Below are 26,927 nucleotides of genomic sequence, written 5' to 3'. Positions count from 1 at the left end.
GAAAAACATAGTTAAAAGAATCAGGGACATTGTGGCCTGGTATATACAACCATCATTTATTTTGGCAAGTATAATTTCACCTTCTTTATTGAGTAATATTTCATAGCACACTAATGAATGCACCCTTGTCTCTTTGGTCCAAGTAATGAAATCTCAGTAATCTGAGATGTCACCATGAGTTTTCTATGAAACCACTCCAACAAGTGAGGGGAGACCCCATAGGGTGCACACTGTGGCTGGGTTGGTAAGGGAACAGCATGAATATAAGTGGAAGTTCATCCCATATCAAGAGTGGAGGACTCTTCTTCTGGTTCAGACTAGCACTGTTTCTGCTTTGAAAAATCAACATCACTATTTTCTTAAAAAAAGGAATAGTCAGCCAGACGTGATATTGCATACCTGTAAGCCCAGCACTCTGTGAGGCTGAGACAAGAGGGCCACCATAAGTTCGAACCCAGCCTGGAATACACAATGAGATTCTCTCTTGAAAATCAAAAGTAATCAATAAATAAATAAGCAAAGAAATGGTATTGTTACATGGTGAGTAACAGTACTTTTCTGTTTCTGTCAATTAATCTCTGTTCCTCAAACACAGGAAGACTGAAAAACTTGGGATTGGCTTTTTCTCCTCCCTGCATTCACTGACAATGCCTCACAATTTTATTTTCTTAACTTTACTGTGGCATCACTAACAAGTAAGGATCTTTATATATTTACAATGTGATGTTTTGATTTGTGCATACATTTTGAAATATCTCATAATTGATCTAATTAGCATATCCACCATTTCACTTAGCAACCATTTCTTTCCGTCTTTCTTTGCTTCTCTTCCTTCCTTCCTTTGTCTTCTTGCCTTTCCTTTCTTCTTTCCTCCCTTTCTTCCTTCCTTATTTTCTTTTCTCTGTCTCCTCCCTCCTTCCCATCTTTTTTTCTTTGGGAGTACCACTAAAGCCCTCTTCAATTTTTCATTGTATTTCGAGTCTACAATGCAATACTATTAATCATTATCACCATGTGGTATGTCAGATTTCCAGAACTTGATCTTCCTCAATAATTGGAACCTGCACCCTTGGACTGATATCTCCCTGTTGTTGATGGGAATGCAACTTGGTAGACATATCACATGGCCCAGTAACCTCTTCTCTGAGGCCATATGGAAAGGAAATGAAGTCAGGATCTCAGAGAGATGTCTGTTCTCCTGCTGATGGAGACTCTCTCCTTAACTTATGTGGAATCACCCTACGCGACTCTCAAGAGATGGATGAATAATGAAAGTGTCACACACTAGAGTGCTACTCTTTAAAATGAAAAACTTCTTGCCATGTATGGCAACATGGGTGAACCTCAATTCTTTTTACCCCTGTTCATTAATCAGCACAATTGTTCATTGATCAGCACTTACATCTGTGTTTCTACTGCCTCCAATCTCAAGTTCTAGCTTTGCCTTCTGCTATTTCCCTCCAGTCCCACTCATGTTTTACCAGAATAATTATAAAACATTCTCATGCACACCCCTGCTCTAGCCCCAAACTCTTCAGTCAGTCCTCGTAACCAGGAACATCAGCCATATTCTGAAACCTCGGCTCCTGGCTTGGAGTAGGAGCCTGCTGTCTAATTCCCCCTACTCACGTCAGCAACCTGGTCTTTAAACCCAATGCATCACTGGCAGTTAAATCTCTTCAGCCTCCATTTTCCCACCATTCACCTGAGCTGAGACCCCTCCCTTACTCCCATTTTATTCCTATTATTTTGCTTAATTTTTAATTTGCTCTTTAACCCTCTGAAATTACTCAGTTGGTCCAGGGAACTGCTGAATCCAGGAGACAGGGTTCCATCCGCCCAGCTTGATGGGGACTGTTTGTGGCCTCAGACCTTGCTGAATCCATTCCTTGTGATGGCCATGCCTGTGCCAGCTCTGTGACATATGTGCCTCTGGGCTCTCAGAACTCTTTGATCACCTGCTCCCAGCCTACCTGCCTGCTCTCCTTTATCCTGTTTTCTTTATACATTATTTCCTCCCAGGATTTTGTAATTATAATTTCGTTCCTTTTTTTCTCACTGTATAGTTACCTAGTTTTCAATCATCCTGGAAATTTTTAACTTAAAAACCTCCTTCCACTCCATGTGTTTCTCTCTCTTGAGCTCCAGGCATTCGTATGTGAGTTCTAGTTTTTACTTGGCTGTGTCCTTAGCACTCTTTCCCCTCCTCCCTTCCCTCCCCTCCCTTCCCCTCCCCTCTCCTCCCTTTCTCTTCCCTTTCCTTCCCTTTCTCTCCCTCTTCTGCCTCTTCCTCTTCTTCCTCCTCCTCCTCCTTCCCCCCTCCCCCTCTGTCTCTCAAGTCCAGGCTCCTAAATTAGCTTCTCTTTCAAACCTTACTGACCTGTCCTATCTTAGTGTACTTATCCCCACTAGACTTTACTCTTCAAGGCTAAGCTTCTTGTCTTAAGGGCATTAACACCCATAGAATTTCTTCCAGTGCCTGAGACACAGAAGCTGCACGATATTTGCTATGTGAATTAACAAGAAAATCTATTGTAGCATTTTCCACTCTGCTACGGAACCCCCATGCTAAAAGAGTGTACAGTCTTTCATCACATGTGACTTGGCTCTGAATGTCAGTTCTGGACAATGTATTCGGTTCCATGTTGAATCTATTCATATCTTCAATGAGGCAGCATCTGGCAAGACAGAGGAAGCTTAAAGCAGCAAGAAGTAAAAGCCCAGCCCGTTCCTGAGTAGCCACTTTGCACACTATTGTCTTGGATGCACTGCCCCACCATTTAACACTTGAACTTTTGACACCTGCAATTTGGAACACGGGAGCTTAATTAGGCAACAAGACAGTGTAGCATTCTGTTATCCTGAGATTACACACACCTAGAGTGTGCTGGAAAGAATCAGAGAAATCCACAGTGTCTTCAGAGACCTGAGAAGGGTGTTATCTTCCTACTGCATATGGGACAGTGTTCTAGGAGATGAAACTCACAAGATGAATGACATCCTGAGTGAAATCAGGAAAATGGAGCTGGGAGAATTCTAACTATGTTTTCTGTTCCAGTGTCCCTATATGGCAATAGTGAACTGCATTCTCAAAGAATAGCAAACATTTTTAAATAGAGAAAAGAGTGGACATCCCTAGACAGGTTTAATCCAGGGACTGTAAAATTCTAGACTGACATAACATCACTGAATTCTAATTCCTATTCTGCACTTAATGTGCTATTTACTCCTCCCTACTCATGCAAAGGTCTGTGAAAGCAGAAAAACAGTGTTTAGGAACCACTGGAGATTCTGCTCATAAAATGATGTTTCTAATCATGGTAGCTCTCATTCTATCCCAGAGCACCCCAGCCCAATGAACTCAGTACAAAACCCTCATGGCCTCATGAGAACATAGCACATCTCTGTCTAACCAGTGGGCCTGGATCTCTGCTTCATCTTTCTCACTCTATTTTATCACCACCTTCCATTAAGGACTTTCTAGAGGCCACTTCCTTCTCACTGTGACATACACTACTCATCTGGGACACAAAACCTGACACCCACAGTTTAAAAGAAGACAGATTTACTTGGCTCATGATTTCAAGGGTTTCAGGCCATGGTTTACTGGCCTCAAGGCAGGAACATCATGTTACAAAGGTGTGGGAGGAGCAAAGCAGAATAAAGGAACAGTGCCAGACAGGAAGGGGTAGGGTGTGGGGAGTGTCTGAAGCTGGAGATCTGTCCATGTGCAGGGCTAAAGCAAGGCCAGCCCTGAGAACACAGAACACCTGAAGCAAGTCACATGAGCAAACTGTTCCAGCTCTGAGGACACAAGGTGCCCAAAGTGAGTCAGACAAGCGAGTTGTTAGGCAAAGGAGTTTCAGTTTACACAGACCTCCAGAGTATATAAATAAATGCGCTGCATTCATTGGGTGGTCTTTTTCTCTCCCAGCAGGAGAGGTGGCTCCACTGACCTCAGCTTTCAGCATCTTAACGTTTGTTTTTCTTCATCCTCCACTGTCCCATCTCCGAAGTTTCAAGAGTTGTACTGGACATAGCAGGGACCAAATATGGAACCCAAGGCCATACCTCTATGAGCCACCCAGATGTGTTACACTAATCCCAAGGCAGAGTCTAAGTAAATTGAGTTGACACTGTCAAGCTGAAACATCACATGTGAGTTCCCCACACTGCACAGATCCTCTCTTAGGCATTACCCATGAGGAGCTAGCAGAGCAATTACTTTGGATTGGAGCTCACTTCATACCCATTGGTGGCGTGAACTCAAGGATCTGGTGTTCCCAGATTCTAGGAAGATAATATCAAGGTTGGTGTTCCAGAAAAGCTGACAATAGTCGGTAAAACAGATCATAATCCAAGACACAAAGACAGAGAAAGTTGAACAACCCCAGAAGGAGGAGGTATAGAACTGCTACCCTGTTGTATCAGACAATCAGGGTGGGTCCTTCTGAGGAAGTGATCACAAAACAAAGCACTGAGAAAAGAACAAATTGCCTCTGGTGCACCTGACGTCTGTCTGCCTGCCACTGCCATTCTGCACCCCGTTGGTGTTCCAGGAGCTTCTCAGCTCTCAACACAGTAGCCTCAATCTCAGGAGCCCATCCCATTCCCCTTCCTCTCTCCACTCTTGGGAAGCTCCCTATGGAAAACTCTCTAACCACAACAGAATTTTAAAAGGTTAGCCCTAGGTATTGAGAAAAGACCATTTAAAAGCTAAGAATCTCTTTTGTCTGCAAAGCCTGACTTTCAAATCTAAGCCTAGCTAAAGAGACCAGGAAAATCCTCATTCAACGCAAAGCTTAGTTGTTGAATTTATTCTTACACGGTGTCTGCTCTCTCCTGCTTTGCAACAACCTGTTGGCTTGGCCTTAGAAGGATGGGATGGACAGGAATACAATTTCAGGGGTAAGTAAAAACACATCTGTTTACTATTGACACAAATTTTCCCCATTATTCCACAGATATCTACAAAAATTCAGCTAGAGACAAGCACTGCCACGACTGTCTTCAAACAGGCATTTGGTTCTCCTATAGGACAGGGAAGGCAGAAGGCAGTCAAGGAGTTGGAGGTCAATGTTGCCCTGAATCCCATGGATGCTATGAGTCACGCTCACAGGCTGTCACCTCCACATTGTGGGCCCTGAAGGGTGAGCTAATTCTCATCTCCATAAGCACAGTCAGGAAAGACCCCTTTAGACTCTCAGTCCTGGCTAATCATAGTAGAACCCATTTATCTCAGAGACAAATGAAGTAGGTGGATGGTCAGTCCCTACCAACTGTCCCCAACTTTTTCTATATGTGCACAGGCAGATCCTGTTGCCTTGGGGATTTGGAATGCCCCTTGGGATGGTTTTAAACTCAAGGTGACCCACCATGAGTCAGGCTAAGATCATGTCTCTGTCTTTGGTAGCAGGAGACTTCACTGAGCTGAGTTATACCTCAGTTTACTTGCATCTATTTTTCCTATGACTCACTGAGATTCTTGGCTCCAAACTCTAACCTTTCATAAACTGTTAAAAAAAAATTCATTCATTGTTTCTTCAAATATTATCTCTCCTCCATTTCCCTGTTACCTCCCATTGGTAGTGCTATCAGTGGCAGGTTACCTCTAGCAGACAAACTACGAAAGTGCTTCTCTTTTTCTCTGTATTGATACATTATTCAAGTCCATCTTTCCACCCATTACTTAGGTTTTCACATGCATTTTGTATGCTATTTGCCTCACTCGAACTATCTTAAATGAAATTATTATATACTTTTAGGAGGTTTTGATTTTCTCTCTCCAAAATTTTCCTGGTATTTTTGAAGCAATATTTGTCTCATCTGGTGATTTGGGTTTCCTTTTTCTAGGTCTTTAAACATTTTACACATTTTCTTTCCAAATGAATTTTGGATTTGAGGATGTCGGATTCTTGGATACAGTCTACTTTTCAAGAGTGGATTTGTGTGTCCTGTGCTCAGCTGTGCCAAACAGTCTCAATCTTGATCCTCTCTGATTATCATCATCAATGCAGTTACACACCTGAATTTGTTCTCACCTGGTTTTATTCAAATCCCACACCAAGTAGATGCAGGCTTGGCACTGTAGATCCAGACTTTACCATAAGGATGTGGCCCCCAAGGCCTAGATTTTTGAAGCAAGAAAGTAGACAGATTTTTTACTACCAACTCCAGTGGATTGAAGATCCCATCTGTTTCCAGGGCTGCATCCCTTTGCACCTGGGGAAGCTCCTGTGGCCACGCTCCGAGTGGAAACGCCAATTTGCCTTGTTTAGCTACTGCCTCTGCCCTTTCTTTTCTCTAGAATGCGGCCAGACATTGAAAATAAATCCATCATTGTGCATCCAGAATTTGAGGCGATTTTACAGATGGAGTCTTTCAGGACACCTGGCTGATGACACTATAGGAGTTACAATCAGAAGAAATTACTGTAATTGTTTTCCATGAGGATCCCTGTGAGTTTCCCACTGGTAGAAACATAGGGATAGCATCAATTTTTCAAGATGGACAAAATAAGGAACTAATGTCCCAGTGGGTAATAGTTGTCTTTTGTGAATTACTAAGCTTTTAAACACATTTCAAAACTGGATCACAGGAGATAGCAGTCATCCCTTATGTAAATAGTAGGCTAAAAGGAGGTCTAGTGCTTGATGACTGAGTGAAGTAATCAATTTGACTTAATCTGAATGATATCCCTTTTTGTTTGTTTGATTTCTAAAAGGAAAAAACTGAAGCTCAAAATAAATATAAGCAGTTCTTTCCAACACAGAGACCTGGCACATCACTCAGGGAAGTTGTAAAACCAAGTCTGTCGAAATCTAAAGTTGATTTTCCCTTGCTTCCCAGAACCAACCCCAAACCTTTTCCCAGGACTTGATTTGTACACAGAAGATCATGGCACTTCCTGGCATCCAGAATTGTTCCTCATAATAAATCTCTTCCTGTTGAGTATGGTGACACAGCCTGTAATCCCAGCATGCTGGAAGATGGAGTCAGGAGGGTCCTGAACTCAAGCCCAACACTGGTGATTTTTGTGAGACCTTGCCTCAAAATAAAAAATGAAAAAGGCTTAGGATGTAGCTCAGTATGAAGGTCCTGGCTTCATTCCTCAGTTAATCTGTCTCTCTCATTCTTTCTCTCTCTCTCCTCTTTCTGTGTATCTTTACATATCCTGTTGATTCTCTTTCTCTGGAGAACCCTAACAAAGTGTTCTCCATGAAAATATTGAGGGAAATGTATAAAGTTAGGCAGAGGTGTGTGATAAATAGCTAAGCTTGAGAAATAAAGGTTCAGCATAGGAGAAACCCCCAGAGTGGAAAGTGGGATTCAGGAGACAGAAACCACATTTCTGGGTGCCCAGTGCCTCTCCACGGCCTTTAGATTTAGAGGGACAGGGACCGGAAGTGACTGAGGGCAGCAGTATATAGCCCTTTCCCCACGGAGCACGCCTTGTGGACCCTCCTCTTCAGGCTGTGTGCGCCTTAGGCTGTGCACATGTTTGTGTGAATATGTATGCCTGTGCTGCGGTGCAGATACTTGGGAAACTGAGTCCCTGATCTTAAATTTACTCTATCACAGAACTCAGCAGCAACTTGCAAGCCACGCCTAGGCCCCTCCGGGAAGTTTGATAGTATAGCATCGGTGCCTGGAGTTCCCAAGCTCTCTGGTGCCATTTGAAAAGTCAGATCTTTCTCAGAAGCGCTGTCTTGTCTGTTTGTTTACTCTTCCCAGCCACCAGACCAGATTCCACTCCACTTTTTGTTTTCTGAAAAGGAGAGAGAATACTCATCAGCTATCCATCTTCAAAATGCTTAACAAATAACTACAACTGCCCATAATCAGCTTGAAAGACAGAAACTCAGGGGTTTGGGTCGGTCTCCACACTTTTCTGAGTTCCTTCCATAGAACCATGAATCTGTTCTGTGTGGATTTGTGAAAGTGAACTGGGTCAAATTTCTTTCTTTAGGCAGCAGTGATACCTGGAGACCTACAAAGCTTTGGTCTGAATAATGAAAAGCATGCAATCAAAACGCCTTTCCACTCCGCAGACCCAGTGAGCTTCGGGCCAATGATGGAGCAGATCAAAGGACATGGGGATAGGCACACCCATAGTCTCTGATGGAATCAGGGAATGGTGACACAAAAGGAAGTGTCAGAATGGGGGTGGGTGGGTGGCCAGGTTTGCATGGAGGAGCAGGTGTCTTTCAGGGAGCCCAGAAGGGGCAGCTTCTGGGGTGGGGAGATCACTGTTCCATTTAACCTTGGGGTCACAGCCCAGGATAGCATTTCTACTTTCTTTCTTTTTCCTTATTTCCTTCCTTCCTTCCATCCTTCCTTCCATCCATCTTTCTTTCTTTCTTTCTTTCTTTCTTTCTTTCTTTCTTTCTTTCTTTCTTTCTTTCTTTCTCTCATGCTTGCTTGCTTGCTAACACTAGGGATTGAGCCCAGAGCCTTTGCAATGACCTACATCCCCAATACTTTCCTTTTTTTATTTTTAGATTGGGTCACACTAAGTCACTAAGTTGCCCAGGCTGAGCTCCAACTTGAGATCTTTCTGCCTCAACCTTCCAGAGTGTTGTTATTACAGATATCCATCTGCCTCTGACTTGCACTCTCTTAGCACACATGCAGCCATCTAGAAAGGCCTTTAACAACCCTGCTCAGAACACCAGGCAGCCCTCCTGCCAGCCCAGGGAGGCCTGGCCCCTGGGAATCAGCCACTGAAGTTTGGCTGACTTAAGCCACTACAGGAAGGGGCAAACCTGGGCCAGGCTGGGTCCCCACAGCCATTTTACTCTTGGCAAACAGGCCACTGCATGCAGAGAGAGGAGAGGGTGAACTCAGAATGTGTCCCAGCATGATCCTGGCAAGAATATGCTTCCAGGGGAGCAAGAGGTCAGCGGCTGGGCTTGGCCTGCTGCAGGGCAACTTCACCAGTGTGCAGATGGAATCAACCTCCCATCTGCCAACTAATATCAGACACAAAACACCAAATGCAGTTGGGTGCCAATGCTACTTTCCCCGAGACGCAAAGATCACAGTTGTCCCAGGCCAATGCAGTGGCTCTATTCTGCAGCCAATGTGATATTTACGATAGGACTCTCTTTACACAACTAAGACCCAGGACGGTGACACAATTTGTCTCAGGCTTCTTAGCTAATTAATGACAGAGCCAAGACAGATCCCACTGTGTGATCTCCTTAGTTTAAATTAATTGCAAAGCTTTGCAGGTGTTTCAAATAACACATTCTCAGCCTTTGATGACCTTGTATGCTTAATTCAGAAACATAGACTTGTTTAAGTACATACTAAGAGCATGGATGCACTGATATCATCTTCCTTATGTCCGTAAGGGATTGGTTCTAAATTTCAGACTCTGGAGCTGTTCAAGTCCTTTGTGTAAATTGGTGCCATATCTGCACATCATCTTTGCGTCTTCCCATATACTTTAAGTCATCTCAAGATTACAGTGCCTGGTACAAGGTAAATGCTCTGTAAATCATTGTTACGGTGAACTTTTAGGGAACTGGTCTACCCACAATGACAGGAAATAGTTCCTATTGCTAAGTTCCCACTGAGCGCCCCATACTGCCCCTCCTAAAGGGCAGTTGATGCAACCACCCAACGAAGAAGGCTTGGCTGCCCATCCTGCAGCTAAGAGATCTCTCTCCAAGAACAAGGTTGCAGAGTAGTGGAGAAGGTCATTCACACAGTCCCCAGTGAGTGGGTGGGTGGGGGTTAGTACCACCCACACCTCTCTGGTCCCAAGGCCAAAAATGAGAAAGAGTTTGAGAAAATCAAAGAGCTCCCAGTTCCCACCTTTCCAAAGTGTCTTCAGCTTCACGAGCCCTTTTGCATTCAGCATTTGCTGCTTACACATATGAAGTCTGTGGAAACCCATTACTAAAGTATCTGAAGTAGTACTCTGCACTGTAATATTCTAGGATAATTGCATGGAGTATTTTGATTTAGAACCACAGCTGCATAGACAAAATGTAGAAAGGTAGAATCCTTGAGCTCTAAGGCCTGTACCTGGCATGTGTTTTATCTATGCACATGCACACATGGCATGACCATTTTGCCTATGAGAGTAAACAGCTAAGCCTTCTCACAGTGATGTGTTTGTGGATAAGGCCTTTCTCTGGTTGTGATTACAAAATAGGAGAGTAGGTTTGTATCTGTGAACAGTCACTACGTTTTTGAATGCCAATGCCAATGTGAAGTATTTTCACTCATTCATTGGGTTTTATTGAATATCAATGGTATGCTTTTACCCAATTAATTTTTACCACATAATCCTACCCTTGTTGGTCCTACTAAATAGCATTTGATGCTATGACCCAGTATATATAGGTAATCATGATCATTTTTCCTTGAGGATTTAAGCAATGAAAACATCCTTCATATTGAGGGAAATGGGACTATATTCCATTTCAGCCAGTCAACCCCACTGGAAGCAGGAGTAGAGGCGATGCTTTTGCCTTCTTCCAAATGTCCTTTGTGAGATGAAGCTGCAGGGATGGAAATTAGCTGCTCCTGGCCTGAGAATCTTCCCAACCCATCCTTTCAAAGGCCAGCCCTGGACGTGCTGAGACACCCACAATGAGACCCACACGGCTGACTGACCACCTCCTTCAATAGAAAGGCTTTCAGAGCAGGCTCTGAGGTCCTGAGAAAGACTCTCTTCTGGAAGGAAGGGCTGAGCCTGGGACCCGGAACTGCTTGGGGCACAAAGTAACTGCTTTCGGCCAGATGTCAGCAGACTCTGAAGCATGAAAAATGTGGTGAATTTAAAAATCATGTTTGCCCAGGGGGTGGGGAAAAAGGAGAAAGAGAGAGGAAAGAGGAAGGAGGAGGTATTTGCAAAAAAAGACCATCTCTTCCACTCAGAGTAATCCTGCAAATGCCTTCTCTGCCAGACACTAGGGGGTGGCAGTTGCCAATAACCCTTTACTCCTAGAAAATAAACTCCACCCAGTTAGCAAATGTCAGGATAAAAAATCAGCTGAATAAATCCTTGGCCAGGCTGGGCAGCTCGATGGACATCCCTCTGGGAGACCTAGGTGTGATCAGCTTTCTGAGATCCAAGGAATCAGTGTCCACTTCAAAAAGTCCCCATGACTCTGGGAGCAGCGAATTGATTTGAGGCCACCTTTTGTCCAAGTGATGCTATCACCACGGCCATAATTTATGTAAAGAAATTCTGCAGCACAGGATGATTAAATTATACTACGCGATGCAGGGTTTCTGTGTGCACCCCGGCCTCTTGGGCTCTTGCTTTTTATCTGTGGGAAGATCAGGCCTGGGGAAATCTGGTTCACATGGTTTCAGAGCTGCAAAATAGAACATTTCCACATGTTCCTCTGTATTGTTGAAGTACAGAAAGCAAGGCCACTGCTCAGAGCTCCAACTGCACCTCAGAGATAGAGGCTGCCTGCTTAGAAAAGAAAAACCAGCCAGAAAAGGCTTTTCCTGAAATTTGCAGGAAAGGGTGCAGCACAATCTACTTCGCTGAAAATAAAAGCAACGCGATTTATCTCCACAAACACAGAGGTTCCCAGACAGGGCTGCATGGGCCGAAGACACACAGGTGAAGGTCTCAGGGGACCTAGACCACATCCTGCCTGCAGCTGTCATTCACACGCAGTCCCATTCCCCTTTCAATGGCAGACACCATCTTCCTGTAGTCTCCAGATAGCGATTTCCACGGGAGCACCGGCTGAGCCTGCAGCTGAGCTCTTTCCTCCTTCTCGCCCTCTCTCCCCAGTGATGCACTCTTCAGCAGCCTCCTTCAAGCTGGGTCAGGCGGGCTGAGACAGGACTATGCTCCGGGAAAACTGGTGAATTCACAAAGCCTGTGTCAGCCACAGACTGGGACCTTGGGAGGACCTTGCAAGGGCCTCCGGCACACCAAATCTAAAGCATGGCTAAATGGAATTTTAATGGCTATTTGCTATCTAGAATTTTTAAATGGTGCATTGTCCATGTGAGCTTGATGGATTCCTAGCGTGACTGTCAGATGACTGTCTCCGCCTCTCTCTCCCCGAATGTATGGCGCTCATGAAAAATCTCTACAGAGAGTGCCATACACTGCTGGCAGTGGGCTGCAGTGGGCCGGCTCAGGAGCCACTAGAGCTGCGTGGCTCCTCCCTTATTCCTCTGCAAGGCTGAGTCACAGGCGGCCCTGGGAGGCTAACAAAGCCTCACCTCCTGCAGAGCAGGGCTGGGTGAAGCTGCCTCAAAAGTGAGGAGCTGGTAGTTCAGTGAATCTGGAGAGATAATAGCCTGAGATTGATTCCTCAACACGGGGTAACCTGCAGGGCCCTGGGTCACCCCTGCTATCTATCATGTCAGAATGGAGGAGCATGGAGGTGCATGTGCACATGTGCACACGTGTGTGTGTTTAAACCCTAAGAAACACGTGCCAGCCATAAAGGGTCCTTTGCTAACACAGACTGGGAACAAACAAAATCTTCCTGGAGCTGAGTCTGTGGGCTTCACCCTCTTTCCCACTGACACACATACATGTGCACATACACACGTGTATGCAGTTGCCCAGGTATGAAAAATCTATGTCGCAAGGAAAAGCTGACTGTGAGCCATGTAATTTGCAATTCAAATTGAAGTCCAAGTGGACAGGCTGTGTGACCTTCAGACAAAAAGCCTCTTACCAAAGGGCCCCATATTTGTAGGACTGTGGCACGCATTTGGATTTGAGTGAGGTTCCCTAAAAGCAGCACCTTGGGTAACACCGTTTCTACTGGCCAAGCAGAAGCTGGAGGCTTGCGGCCTGGGGCTGAGTACGTTCCAGCTTTCCTCTTGCCCACTTGGATGTGTGACAACTCCAGTGGTTTGTCCCTTTGGGTCCAGACTTCTGTCTCAGAAATTGTCACCAGCACTGCAAGGAAGCCCAGGATCGGACCGATTCTGAGCAGCAGAGGCAGAGTAGGCAGGCAGGGGCCCACACTTCCAGTCTGTTGTCATGATTTTCCTCTTGAAGCCTCCTGAATTCCTCCTGTCCTTCCGCATGCTCACACGGCAATCATGTGCAGAGATCGACTTTCTTCTCTGTCCTTGATTATCTGCCATCAGAGAGGAAAAAAAAATAACCCTGAGGATACAGGCACGAAGAAAGATAGCGGTGGAATTACTTACTGGAAGGCAAGCAGCTGTAAGACAGTCTGTGCTGTACGATCCTATCACAGACATAGATGTGCATTTGGTATATGTGCCCATCTACCAAAAACCCCGGAAGACTCCAGACCAATGTGATTGTTGCCATTAACTTCTGAAAGTGTGGTGATTAATTAATTCTTTATTTCATCTATCCACAATTTTTGAATTTTTTCCAAAATAAAATATAAAGATTATTATTGCTTTCACAAGTAAAAAAAAAATACTTAAAGAAGACAGTAAAAAGACTGTACTGTATTTTTTTTGGGGGGAGCTACCATAAAAACTTGCAAAGATTTCACATAAAATTTCAGTCAAGGAATGCAGTGTTCTCAGTGGAATTCCTGGCTTCTTATTTTATTTATTGCAGTTTTTATTATTTAACTTAACTCCCTCTTCTGAGCTCGGGAGGTGCCTGCAGGCTACATTGCTACTTGATTCCCTATATCTGCATGTCCCTTCTTTTTAACTGCAGTAGAGATCCTATGTGAGTCAGTTTCTTATTGCTGAGACACAATCACAAACACCCACAAATTAAAGAAGGAGAAGTTTATTTAGGCTCACAATTTTTAGAGGTTTCAGCCCACAGCCAGCTGGCTCTAAGGCAGGTTGGCCCATGGCAGAGGGACCCAACAGAGGAGAGATGCTCATGGTGGGGTGAACAGGAAGCAAGAGGAAAAGCCAAGGAAGGAGACAAACCATTCCAGGCCACACTCTGTGACCTACCTTTTCTGAGCAAACTCCGCCACCTAACAGCAGCAAGTCAGCTCTAAATTCCCATAATCCAATCACCTTCCAAGGGCCCTGCCTCTGAGTGCATGAGGCTTTGGGCGGACATCTATATGTAAGCAATAACAGACCCAGGAAGTAACTGGGCACAGACCACCAAAATTATAGCCCTCCCCACCCCATGCAGCTGGGCATGGCTGCTTGACTGTGTCCCAGCCCAGTGGGCGTGAGCTGAGCTTACATGTGCAAGTTTCACACCTGTAATGTTGGAAGAGGCAAGTCATCAGGTCTTTCTCATGTCTGAAATCCAAGCAAAGAGGAATGGCATTTATAATATACCCGCCACAGTCACCCTGTGGGTCCCTGCACTGAGGGTTTGCCAGTGAGCCTAGCCACACTGGAGGCTAGAACTGCAACTGGAGACGAGGCTGTGACCAAGGCCTCTGCTGTCCAGACATGAAATTAGGAGAAGCATTTGGGTCTCACTGTTCATCACTTCTCAGACTTGGAGCCCAGAGGGTCAGACTTAGCCTCTTAGTAACCTGAGGGATTCCGTTCTTCCTCTCTTCCTCTCTTTCCCTGACTTCTCCTAATGCTCCTTGCTTCTGCCCACTATGCCATAAGCACCTCTCTTCCGCCAGTCCGCTCTGCCATGCTGCCCTACCTTGGAGCTAGCGAACTGTGCCTTGAGAGGAATTATATGGACCTGAGATGTTTCTTCCACTCCACCTATAGGACATGTGCCTGTAACTAGTTCATCTCTACGAGTCCTGCCCAAGTCACCCCAGGTGTTTAGAGTAAGGTGAGAGCTGCTTCCCTTTTAATGGCAGGTAACCTACGTGCTGTCCCTGGCTGTCCAGTACCTGATGAAGGGCACCCACACTTGATTCTCTAGAGGAGCCCAGAGATCTTCTGTACCAGGTTGGACCCCTGTCTGCTATCACTAACAATATCAAGGCCAAATCTCCTGTCTGAATCTCTTGTCTTTGCTTTCCAGGAATGGCGATCACGTTCTGCTCCAGGTTCTCTTTGGCTTCACCAACAATCAAGAATATTTCCAAAGGCTTTAAGCACTGTCCTGCTGAGTCTGGAGTTCAGTTTTTCCTAACCCTGTTCGGTAGAGGCCTGAGCAGGGTCCAGGCTTCTTTCTCTTATCAGAGCCTGTCACTTCTGCTTCCCAAACAATGCAGATTTCCTGGCACACACACACACACACACACACACACAGAGCCTTTTAAAAATTATTATTATTTTTTTTAATTTTGAAACAAATTTTCACAAAGTTGCTGAATTGCTCATGCTGAGCTGGAACTTGTGACCCTCCTGCCTCAGCCTTCCAGAGTGTGGAGACTATAGGAGTGCACCACCCCACTGGACATGAGTTCTCTTTGAGGGCACAAACACTCTAACAATGGAACCCTGCCTCAATCCAGCAGGTGCTGCTGCTTCTCTGTTCCTCAGACACTTCCAAAACCAGGGACATGGCAGCTGGACACCCTCTTAGGGCTCCTCTTGTGTCATCCTCAGCCCAAGCCTTTCCACTTTAGGAGGCACTAGATTTGCACAAATCGACCACATGAATACAAGTGATGGGCTCGCCCATCCTCCCTGGACTCTTCGGCAGGCCCTCTGCCTCTCCGATCCCGCCACACAGACCTGCTCTAGGCAAAGCCTTCGTTTCTTGGAAACACACATAGAGATGGGACTTTGGTGTCACTTTCCACACCCTTTCTTCTCTGAGAAGAAAGAGGTGCAGGCCACTGAAATGCAGTAGGGCTGGGCCTTGCCTTTGTTCCTTTGGGCTGAGTGAGACCTGATGGCAGTGACCCTTTCACTTCCCCACTGGCTGCTCCTCCTAGGCTACAGCATATTCTAGGGTGCTGATGTGATCTGAATGTCCAAGAAAATCTCCGTGTTCTTCAGCATGAGAGGTCCCAGGGATGTGCTCTCTGTCCCCAAGGACAGGGGCTTCCAAGGTGAATCTGGGCACTGCCACCATTTGTCACCGTCCCCTTGGGCATCATGTCTTCTGTGGCCTCTGAGTGTATGCGGTGCTAGTTTAAACAACTCACAAATCACAGTCACAGAGCACACTCAACAAGCAGCCATCGCACCTCTCAGAGACATCATCCCTGATGCCTGGTTGGACGCTTTCATCCTGGAAATGCCACACCTCGGTCACTCCTGCTCAAAAAAAGCAGCCCCTTGATGCATTGCTATTCACTGCAGACTTCTGCTTTTGGTCTTATAACACAAAACCCTTCACTGTGTTCTTGGGCAACAAAGTGTGCAACTTTGGCCATGAAAAGTAGGAAAAGATACCTCAAAAATGCTCGGGAAGCTGTGCCACAAATGATATCATTAGCACCGTTTCCATGCTCAGTCAGTAGGTTCTCAGGAAAGACCCAAGATTGTAAACACAGCTCTTTCCTTTCCCTCAGCTGCAATGGTAGAGGGAAACACAGATGTGGACATTACCAGGGGGAAATACAGCATCAGAGTCCTACCCGCCCGCAGCAGCTGCGGGGCCCTGACGATCGGGTTGCTAACCTCTCACCCCAGAGGTAAGGGTGCTGCTTTCAGAGATGGTGCTTCCCAGAGCCTGCAGGAACTCTCCCACTGTGACAGTTGGGTGTCATCAGATCTTACTTATAAAAATCCTCTCCTGCATTACATCTAAATGACTCCTTGGATAGCCCGTGGCTTTTCTGCACACAGAAATACAGACACAGGTCTCAGTTGGATCCCAGCTCAGGAAGTGAAAGGTATGTAATAAGGACAATAAAGCTGATATGATTTGGGGTGGCCTGGAAATTGGGGAGATGCTGGAAGAGACGAGAAATCATTCTAGCCTCAGAGTAGACTAAGCAGGAAATAGAAAACGCACAAGACACCAAGGAGACAGCCGCACTGTTGCCATAAATCTCTGCCTCTAGGACTTTTAATGTGTCCACCCACGCTGACCATTACCCACGTTTAATTGCTATCTACAGTAAGCTCCATAGATCATTACCATACCAGTCAATCCTGAGAGATCCTCATTAGCACAAGACCAGAGAGCACAGAAAACAGTGTGACCGGAAATGACTAGATGAAGGCTGCCAGGGCGAGAAAATCATAAGGCAGCCAAGGTCCTCTGTGTCTCTGCTGGCACCATAATAAATCCCACAGCCACAGTGGAATGCTTCCCCTGCAGCACGGAAGACACAAGAACCCAGTCTCTACCTCCGTCTGCTTCTCCCTCCTTTCCACTAGCGCATGAGGCTCCTCCAATCACTAAGCCCACATTGTCACTGCCTGGCTGGGGCCAAAGGGAACTGGAGGCAGCCACAGTGCACCCACGATGATTCCCCAAGCAGTGCCTCATCACACACACAGATTGTCATCCTCAGTGTGTGTGTGTGTGCATTGTATGCCTGTCCTGTACCAAGTCCTGTGCTGAACCTTTGACATTCAAAGTCACCTGAGCCCAAGCCCCCAAGGATATCACACCAGGCACTGCAGCAATTCAAGTCCATCTTACTAGCTTCATTTCTGTGACTCTGTTTTCATTTTATCTTTCCATTAATGATTGGGTTATATTTCTTTTTCCTTTTAAAATTTATCTTTGAGTGATCATAGGGGTTTGGGCAGCTCCCCAGATGTGAATAGGTTGAGGCCATAGCTCATTAGTAGAGCACCCTTGATTTCATCCTTGGTGGGGGGCGGGAAGAAAGGGTGGGGGAGAGAAAGAACACTCATTGCGAAATTCTCATCTCATCAGCTGGGATTAGAGCAGGATGAGGCAGAGTTGAGGGTCAGCGGAACCCGCCAGACCTCACCTCACCAGGGACATTACTGGCATCTTCCCGTGGGATAGCTCCATGACTTTGTGGGCTATGATTTCAAAAGTAGGAAAACTGAGGTTCTTGGAACAGGGATCTTCCTAAAGGAAGCTCCAGATGTAACAGGTCGCTAACCTGTGCTGCAAGATGTCTGAATAGGGCGCTGCCTACAGCTGTCACCAAGGGACAGACCTCATCCACCAGGACCCACAGGGGAATCTAGAGAGGAGGACACATATTGTGAGTAGAAAAATGACCCCATGCATGTGGAATGCGTTCCAGACTCCTAGGCCCCCATGTCCTTTGCCCTCCATCCCCACCCAGGACCTATACAAAATTTGGCACCTCTATATCTGGGTCCACCCCTCTGCTGAGTCCATGCCCAGCAAATGTAATAATGAATTTCACTTAGTGGCTTTCAGGTGCTGTCAGTGTCCTAACCACCAAATGCTTATTCCCTGCACATGGGGTTCACCCTGAACTTTGTATTTTATGATTTGTTAACAAATGCTCTCTGCCCACACCAAGTATCATGAACATGACAAACTTCTAGGCTGAAAAATTGGGTTTGATAAATGCTAGCGCCTCTCCCATGAACCTTACTACTGTTTAGTGTGTGTGTGTGTGTGTGTGTGTGTGTGTGTGTGTGTGTGTGTGATATTTTAAAACTGATGTTTGGGCCAGCAATTTAACTCAGTGGCATAAGCACCTGCCTGGTGACACTGAGGTCGTGAGTTCGATCCTGGGTACCAAAAACAAAACAAAACAACAACAAAAAACAAATAAAAATCTGATGTCTGCTCAATTTCCAGCCATTGCTTGACGAATTAGAGATGGCCCAGAATACACAGACCTTAAACCATGCCCACTAGTGTGAACCACACAGAATTTTGTTTGGTGGCTCTCAAAGTGCTTTGGAAAGTCTGCCTCCTTCCTTCATGTCCTCTGCTTTTATTCTCCAGGTCTTCCCTCTCATGCAGATAAGGAAGGCCCTGGGACAGCTGTCCCATGAAAAACTCACAAGGCCTGGCCCTGTGGAGAGTCTCCTTATGTAAATGAAGAATCAGGAACACTGTCTTCTGATTGGTTGTCCCCACAATGCAAACACAGGATTGAAAATAGCACTTTTATGATTGGTCCACAGTACACAGCTGTAAACCTGACACACTTCTGGATCCTCTATTTTGTGCACATCTTCTCTGGTTAAGAAACATGTAGCCATGGGTTTTTGTGATTCCAAACAGATTTTGCTGAGTTATTTGTCCATTTTTGCCCTGCCCTAACCTCCTGTTTCAAAAGTGTCCGCTTTGGAAGTGCTGTGTGAACGAAGATGCGCTGAGTGGCTGCTCGATCCATCAAAGTGCTCAGAAAGTGCTGTTATCCTTTAGGCTTTCCATACAACTGAGCTGTTCCCAGATACTCTGAATACATCAGCTTTGTAGGAAGGAAGCTGAGACCCACAGAGATTAGACAGCTTGCCTGAGAAGCCACAGCTCTGGCGTCTCACTATCGCAACAGCAGCCTGCCTTTCACTTACACAAGTTTGCCCACCATGAAGCAAAAAAGACAGAGGAATGAAATCTGGTCTTTTTCAGGAAAATGGATGGATCGTGAGACCATAATATTAAGTGAAATAAATCAGGCACAGAAAGCATTAATATTGTGTGGTTTCTTCTATTTGAGAAACTCAAAGTATAAATGAATTGAAGAGCAAAGGAAAGGATAGATGACTGGAAAGAGGGAAACAGATCTTTTGCAAATGAGAAGAGGACCAGCAGATGGAGGCACTCACTTGAAAGGAACAGGAGGCAAAAAGGATGAACAAAGAATGAAAAGGTGCTGTGTGCCTCTACCAGCTTCCGGGGACAAGGGTAACCACTCATTTTGTCCTGCAACTGTGGACTAATAAACATAAAATGAAAACGGAAATGAAACACACTCATCAGTGTCTAAGAACATTTTATGCTTAATGGGGTCATTCCACAAAGGAGGGAGGGAAGCCAGGAATCCCTAGAAAAGCTTGAATCTTAGCTACAATTGCATGTTGTTCAGTGTTACGGTGCTATGACCTTCTGATGAGCGAGAGGAAGGTGAGAATGTGGCTCCCACCTGGTAGCTGTTCCCAAGCTTGTTTACCTGGGAAGCCAAGTGGAACTAAAGAAAAGTCCCCCAGCAAGCAGCAGTCTGGAGTGTAGTGTTTCTCCCAAATCCTCTGGCTCTGGAGGTTTAATTACACAATGCAGACTGGAGGTGGGGAATGGACACGGGTGGGGGAGGGGCGGCCCGTTCAGCCTGACAAGTCCCATCCCCTGCGCACAGGGGCCTGCAGAGCCAGCAGCTACACACCACTGCTCCAGGCACAAAGAGGAGCCAGGCTTGCTTGCAGGGCATTCTGCACTGAATGTGGGCCTTGCACGGGATGGCACCTTTTCCCAGCTAATTCTGTGCATTGGAAAGATTTCACTTTCTCTTCGCCTCCTCCTGGCTGAGAATGAAGAATCGAGGGGCTTACTGAAGCCTGGGTGTGAGCTGCAGCCCCTTCAGGACCTAGCAATTGGTTTTTCTTTTGTGACCAGTTACTGCCACAAAAGCCAGACCCACCCCCATCCCGAGTATTCAATTAACCCTGTGTGTGACGGACAAAGGAACAGAGGTTGGTTTAGTCCCATTCATAAGATGCCCAAGGGGGGCTTTTTTTTTCTTTTTAAAGGATTTTTGTTAACAAAGGTTGCCAAACTAAGTAGCTTTTTTGTTGTTGTTGTTATTGCTTGGTTCTGGTTCATTGTTACCTTTTCCAAAGCGACCTTTCCCACTTAATTGGGGCTTTAGAAATCTACCTCCTTGTATTCCTATATAGGATACATGCTTCAGGAGCCCTATAGGATTATGTATGTAAGCATTCCTGCACTCAGTGATTCCGAAATCTTTGTAGCCATTCTGCAGATGGAAGGCCCACAGATTAAAATAATCCTCGTGAAGTCAGAAGGTTAGTAGCAATGCATTTCCATGTATTGAACTCCTATTACATGCCAAGCTCTGCAATCAATGCTGTGTGAAGTGTTCTGTTTGCAGAGTCACATTTAACTGTCGATGGTACAGGCCAATTCTAAAGTTTGGGAAGAAAGAAGCTGCTGAGGCAAGAGGATCCCTGTGAGTTCGAGGCCAGCTTGGGCTACGAACTGAGTTCAAGGCCAGCCTAAACTGCAGAGTGAAACTGGGTCTCAAAAAGAAAAGAAGAAAGAAAAGAAAAAGTGAAAACAGCCACACTACAACACCAGCTAGGAAGAACACAAGCATTCAACTTTCCAACCCCAAATTGGAGTTCAGCTGAATTGCACAAATACCACAATTCACAAACACTTCCGTTCATGAACAATTCAGTTTGCAAACAGAAGCATTTGGAAAAATTTGTTTCTGTTCACAAACTCCACACTGGATGATGTACTCAAAAGTGGCCATCTTCCGCAGCGCTGCGGAACAAATTAAATTCTCGAGCTAAGAGGCTACAGTTTGCGTTTTACCCATGCAACCAGACTGGCAACCCGAGCCCTGACTAGGAAAGAGATGAACATGCACCTCTTAATGCGTATATGGTTTAAACTGCAAATACCCAGAGCGAATACCATACCTCCCCTTAAATAAGGCCTAACCAGGAAGTAAGCCCTCAGTTTTCAGGATGCTCATAATATGAGTCCTACCCCAAAATGAGCCCCAATTAATATCACTAGCCAGATGGGCATGTTTAGTACGTCCATTGCAAAACACGACAAATGCATCAAATTTTAAAATAATGATATTAACACATAATTAAATATGACTAAACATAATTGACATTAATACTTACACAACAATATAAGTTAAAATTAGGCACTTGTAAACACCCAAGCAGACACTCCTGGGTGAGAAGAAAGCGCCTATGTAAATAGCTGAGCTGGAGGCTTATTGTCGAATGACTAATCAGAGTACAGATACACACGTGCGTAATGAATGTACTTGATAACGAATGGACGTGATGGTGTCTAATTTGAGTCTTCATCATTCAATGTGCTCTGTTATGTCTGACGTATTTAATGTGCTCCTATGAAATAAACATTTTCTGAAGTGGGATGCCTGTAATTTTCTATGTTCTGACCAACATTCTTAACTGGCATTGTGTTTGTTGCCAATCCTGCCCTATCAGCCTTTATCAACAATAGATTGCATGGAAACTGTGAAGCCCAGCCTGCAAGAGGTCATGATGTTGGTGAAGAATTCATGGGAGGAATTCATGTCAAGAATTCTGCCCATCTAAAAAGAGCTTTACCTGCTGTACATGAGAGATTGAGGCCAGTGGTTCCACAGAAGATGGAGTTATAAAAACTTCAGGCCAGAATTTGGAGTTTGGAGAGTTTGGAGACTAGGATGATGCTCCAGAAGGAGATGACATAATTGCGTTTGAATAAATGCAAATTTTTGTACATGAAGAAAGATAGATTTTTATACATCAATAAATGCAGACATTTCCTGAAAATAAGCTCTATTGTATCTTTTGGAGCAAAAATTAACAGAAGAACTGGGCTTATTTTTGAGGAAATGTAATCAGTAAGAAACAGAGAAATAAGAATCTGCCTCCTGTCATATCACACAGAATGGAAAGGACTGAAGGAGACTGATGATGCACAACTTGGAGAGACCCATCTCCTGTTGATTTTAATCTTGCATTTTCTCCATCTCCAGGTCAACCCAAGACTATGGCTCTGCATCTGGACTTGGGGACTTTACCTCTCAGAAAGAGTGACCTGCCTTCTGTATAGGGACCAAGTAGAATTCAAAACCTCATGACGTTCACCCCTTATCCTTCCCATACATGTTTAACTTTGGCAAGGCAGAAAATGTGAGATTTCCTTTGGGATTTCTGGCTTCCCATGAGACTGCAGGATACAATAACATCTCAAGCTCTTTCCCTCTCCCCTGGAGAATGGTGGCCTTCTGAGCTGGACAGGTGGCTCTCCAGCCTCCTGCAGCTGGTGTTATGATTGTATTTAGATGTCCCCTCAAAGCCTCATGCACTCATAGGTAGTGAGCTTCAAAGGTGGCTGTTTCAGAGTTTGAGACTGTGCATTAAGGGTGTGCTGCTGGAATTAAGGGGCATGGCTAATGTACCCATTCTAGGTGTGAATGGCCCCAAATCAGTAGGTTTGTGACCTAGATAGCATGCAAAGGGACTGACAGAATGCAAACCTGCTGCTGCTGTTTGCTCCCTTCTTAGATGCCACATCATGAAGTATTTCTCCTCTGCCAGGTCACTCCACCAGGCCACCCTGCTTCCAAGTTAGCCAGCTAAGGACTGAAACCTCGACAGACTATGGGCTGGAAAAAACCTTTCCTCTTTAACTTTGGACATCAAGTGTTTCATCTCACACTGAAAGAAAGTAGCCAACGCCACTGGCCCACCTCCATGGTTTGTGACTACTATCTGGCCTGGGTGGCAGCTGGGATTTCTAAGCACTGGGCCCCTGGGACCAAGGGTTCTAAGATTACAAGTGTCCTTCACTTCATTGTTATAGTGCTGCCAGATGGCAGGTCCTGTGGGACTTCCTTCCAGATTCTTGGTGTCCTGAACAAAGAATTGAACAAGATACCCAGAAAAGGCAGCAAAGTTGTATATTTATTGAAGGTAGAAATGAGATATGCTCAGCAGGGCAAGATCTTTGGGGCACTTGTCCTATCCAAAACTCACTTGGTGTTGCACCAGATTTAAACTTTTCTGCGGAAAGACTCCTTTGGCTTTTTGAGAGATGTAAATGAGGGATTTGGAACAGCGTCCTTGATTGGCTGTGCCCAAATGCAAATCAAAGACTGAAAATAGCCTCTTCTGATTGGTCCTTCGAACGCTGTCAGATTTAAATGAGGGTTTGAATGTAGCACTTTCCTGATTGGTCTGTAGCACAACTGACCCAACCCCTCCCCTTTCCCAGGTCTCCCTCAGAAACCAAAATAATATTTTACACATAGCAGGCACCTAATAATGTATGCAAATTAACCAGGTATTTGAACACTTGACTTTTTTTCTTTTTGGTACTGGTGATTGAACCCAGGTTATTCACACAGAGATATATCCCAAGCCCTTTCTAAATTTGTTTTTATTTTGAGGTAGGGTCTCCCTAAATTGCTAAGTTGCCAAAGCTGAGCTTGAACTTGTAACCACCTGTGTCTGCCTCCCAGATGCCTGGGGTCACAGGGGTGCACCCTTGGGCCTGGCTTCCTCTTTCCCTTTTCTGTATTCTTTAAGTTGTAGTCAGCATTTTCACATCACCACCTGATTCCAAAATGATCAGCATAAACCGAGAGAAGTTGCCCAGGTACTTTCTCAGTCCCTCTCACCCTGTCCTCTCCAACTGCAGTCTGGTGACCTTGGTGCCTACCAATTTATCTACATGAAATTCTCCCTCAGAGCAGGGATGGGCTTGGCTCCTCTGAACACTGTGTCCCCTTGACCCGGTGTGACATTTAGGGGGAGTAGGCAATCCCTTGAGGCCCCACAGTTAGCTCAGGCATTTCATGTGAACCCCAGAGAAAAATGTGCCCTCTTATCACAGGGTCACTAATGAGAATGGTCAGAGGTCTTTGCGACCCCACAGGGTGTAGGGCATTTGCTGGTGACAAAACACTCCAAAATAAACAGGAGAAAAAGACAGAGAGAGGAACACAAAATACAGCGATTTCTGTCCAGTGCCTGAACCCATGGTGCAGCCAAGACAGGCACTAAGTAAGTGATGTGCTGGTCTCTGTGGGCACAGGACATCTCTTCTCCCACCCCACCTGGCTCTGGGGACATTTGTCCCTGCCTGGGTGTAGACCCTACCTCCCTGCGCAGCTTGTTATCGGGACTATGGTGCCACAGTGGACCTGCAAGGCCCCTGAGGACCAGGGGCCGCTGAAACACCACAGGCTCCAAGGGTCCGTGTAGAGGGCACCAGGGATGGTCTCCTCCTGCACCAGGGACCTGGCTCTTCTGCTCAGGCAAAATCAAAGCCTTTATTAAAATTCCTTTTGTGCGAATTATCCCAAGGGTAATAACAAGCTGTCATCTGAGATCAGACCAGTGCATCAGCATAAACAGCATCTTTACTGACTGTCTCAACCGCTCAGCGGCTCAGCCTCCAGCCTCTGCCCGGCATCTGGTGCAGACCTCGCCCGAGGCTCTGTTTCCTGGACGATGTGACACATCCAGCTGCTGGCATCTCTCATTTAGTGCAGGGCAGCAGCCTGATCCTGACATCCAGGGTCCCCAAATCTTTCACCCTCTGAGGGCTGCGGGTCTTGGGAGATTCCCAGCTTCCCCGGGGCGTGGATCCTCCTCCCTCTCCCTGCAGTTGGCTAAGGTCCTGAATCCTGCATGCCAGGCATTGCGAAGCCTTCCCAGAGCACGGGCGGGGGCATCAGTAATGACAGCATCACGTGATCAATAGAAACAACTCCTGCTGCTCCCCAGGAAGCAGCAACCCTTGCGTGAGCTAAGGCGGGGGTGGGAGTTGTAGAGAAAAGCAAAGCTATGCTCAGCCTTAGACAATGGACACAGGTCCTACAGGTTACTGTCAGCCTCAACAGAGCAGGGGCATGAGAAGCCACTGGAGATAGCAAGAAAACAAAAGTAGCAATTGTCACCAAGGCACAAAGGTGGGTGTGTCTGAAAATGAGACCAGGAAAGGACACTGGAGCTGGAGAGAGGATCACATCCACCAACACCAACCTCGGGGTTCACAGTGATGCCCAGATGGGACCCCAAAGGCAGGCAGGAGTTAGAGGGGTTTCAATTTAGAAGGGAACAGGATCCTGTGCTCCTCTGGTCTGGGAAAAAGTGCTGCTGGACGTCTGCCTATGTGTGGCTTCTTTTCCTCAAAGATACCTTTGTGCTAGGCTTTCTGAGTAGACCATGAAGGTTGACCCAGCTGGGTTCCAAGATATCATGCCCATTGGCTACAGGGATAGGTTTTTCCCAAAGCTTAGGCTTTCCAAGTTCCTTCCCATCTTTCAGAAATGCCCCTGACACCTCCCCTAACCCAACATTGAGACCATCAGTACGACTATCCTCACTGCAATCCAGAGAACTGCTCACCCCTGAAACAATGCAGTGATCCCAACACCAGACACCTTCATGTTCCTAGGCTGCTTGGGCGAGATTACGCACTAGATATCCAAGTCCATACACCTATTCTGTGATTGCTTTTTATGTCCCAAAGCACTGGGAATTGATGGACAGTTTATTGGAATGCTTACCCCTAGCCTTGCGCCCAGCACTCCCGAACAAAGGTGCAAACACAACCCAGTTCTCTTCCCCAGCGGCTGGACCTTGTCGCAGCAAATGTGCATCCATGTTTTTCAGTGACCCAGACTCTGAGAGGTTGTGTTTTTCCCAACACCAAGCAATTCCTGGTAACCCTCGAACAGGCTCTGAATTAGAACTCAGCACTCCAGCCCCTCTGGTATCTGTCACCCATCACCACCATCCTCTTCCTGATCCGAAGGCTCTGAGTGATGTCCCCTATGGAGACATGCTAATCAGACTCCAGCCCTCCCCCTAACTGGAGGTGGACTCCCTGATTTGGAGAGTGTTGTCTGACCCAAGTGCATAATCTGCCAGCCAGCTTTTGCTCTTTGACCAGGAATTAGGAAAGCAGAAATGTCTAGCTGGTCACCCATCCCCAGCTGGCTGAGACTTTCCTAGAGGCACAGCGGAGTCATGGACCAGGCAAGCAGCACCCAAGTCCCCCAGCTTCCTCTCACCTGCTCCGGGCTCCTTTGTCCTGGCAGCAGCCGGGTCCCAGCCATGGGTGCTGTGTCTGCATCCCAGTTTCTGTGGGAAGCTCTTTTCGGAGCACAGTTCCCTCCAGCACGGCAGTCAGAGCACTGCCCAGGCTGCAGCCCAGGGTCCGCACCAGTAATGCTGAGCAGCGCTGCTCTGGGAGCCTGGCACAGCCTGGCGCTACCAGCCATGTCCAAGCTCCACGCAGACTGCTGACCTGGCACTGGCGCTGCATGCTATAACTCGCTCGCACGGGAAGCTTTAACCGTCTCTTCCCCAAGCTCACAGCCCTCGCATCTGCAGGAGATGCGTCTTCCTGCCTTACCATGATTCCCACGGACGGCCACCCCGGGGCTCACAACCCACCAGATGCACAGAGCGCCAGCCCAGAATCCATCACTCCGAGCCTGCTG

The 26,927-nt window shown here is 46.2% G+C and overlaps 1 long non-coding RNA gene across 2 annotated transcripts; it reads right to left on the bottom strand.

The window, feature by feature from the left end:
* Positions 1–35: 35 nt before the first annotated feature.
* Positions 36–26,927, bottom strand: LOC101788613 (uncharacterized). Of its 2 annotated transcripts, none has more exons than XR_010049146.1 (3): positions 26,496–26,927; positions 9,823–13,085; positions 36–7,768 (listed from the first exon to the last, which is right to left on the bottom strand). It is a non-coding gene; the product is annotated as an uncharacterized LOC101788613 (long non-coding RNA). The 2 variants fall into 2 exon arrangements; XR_216197.4 differs by having other exon boundaries at positions 3,549–7,768; positions 12,675–13,085; positions 26,496–26,906.

Source organism: Cavia porcellus, unplaced genomic scaffold (genome assembly GCF_034190915.1).
Source record: "Cavia porcellus strain 051 isolate PalLab524CR breed Dunkin Hartley unplaced genomic scaffold, mCavPor4.1 scaffold_8, whole genome shotgun sequence".
Classification (NCBI taxonomy): Eukaryota; Metazoa; Chordata; class Mammalia; order Rodentia; family Caviidae; genus Cavia; species Cavia porcellus.
This window is presented reverse-complemented; position numbering and strand designations above follow the sequence as displayed.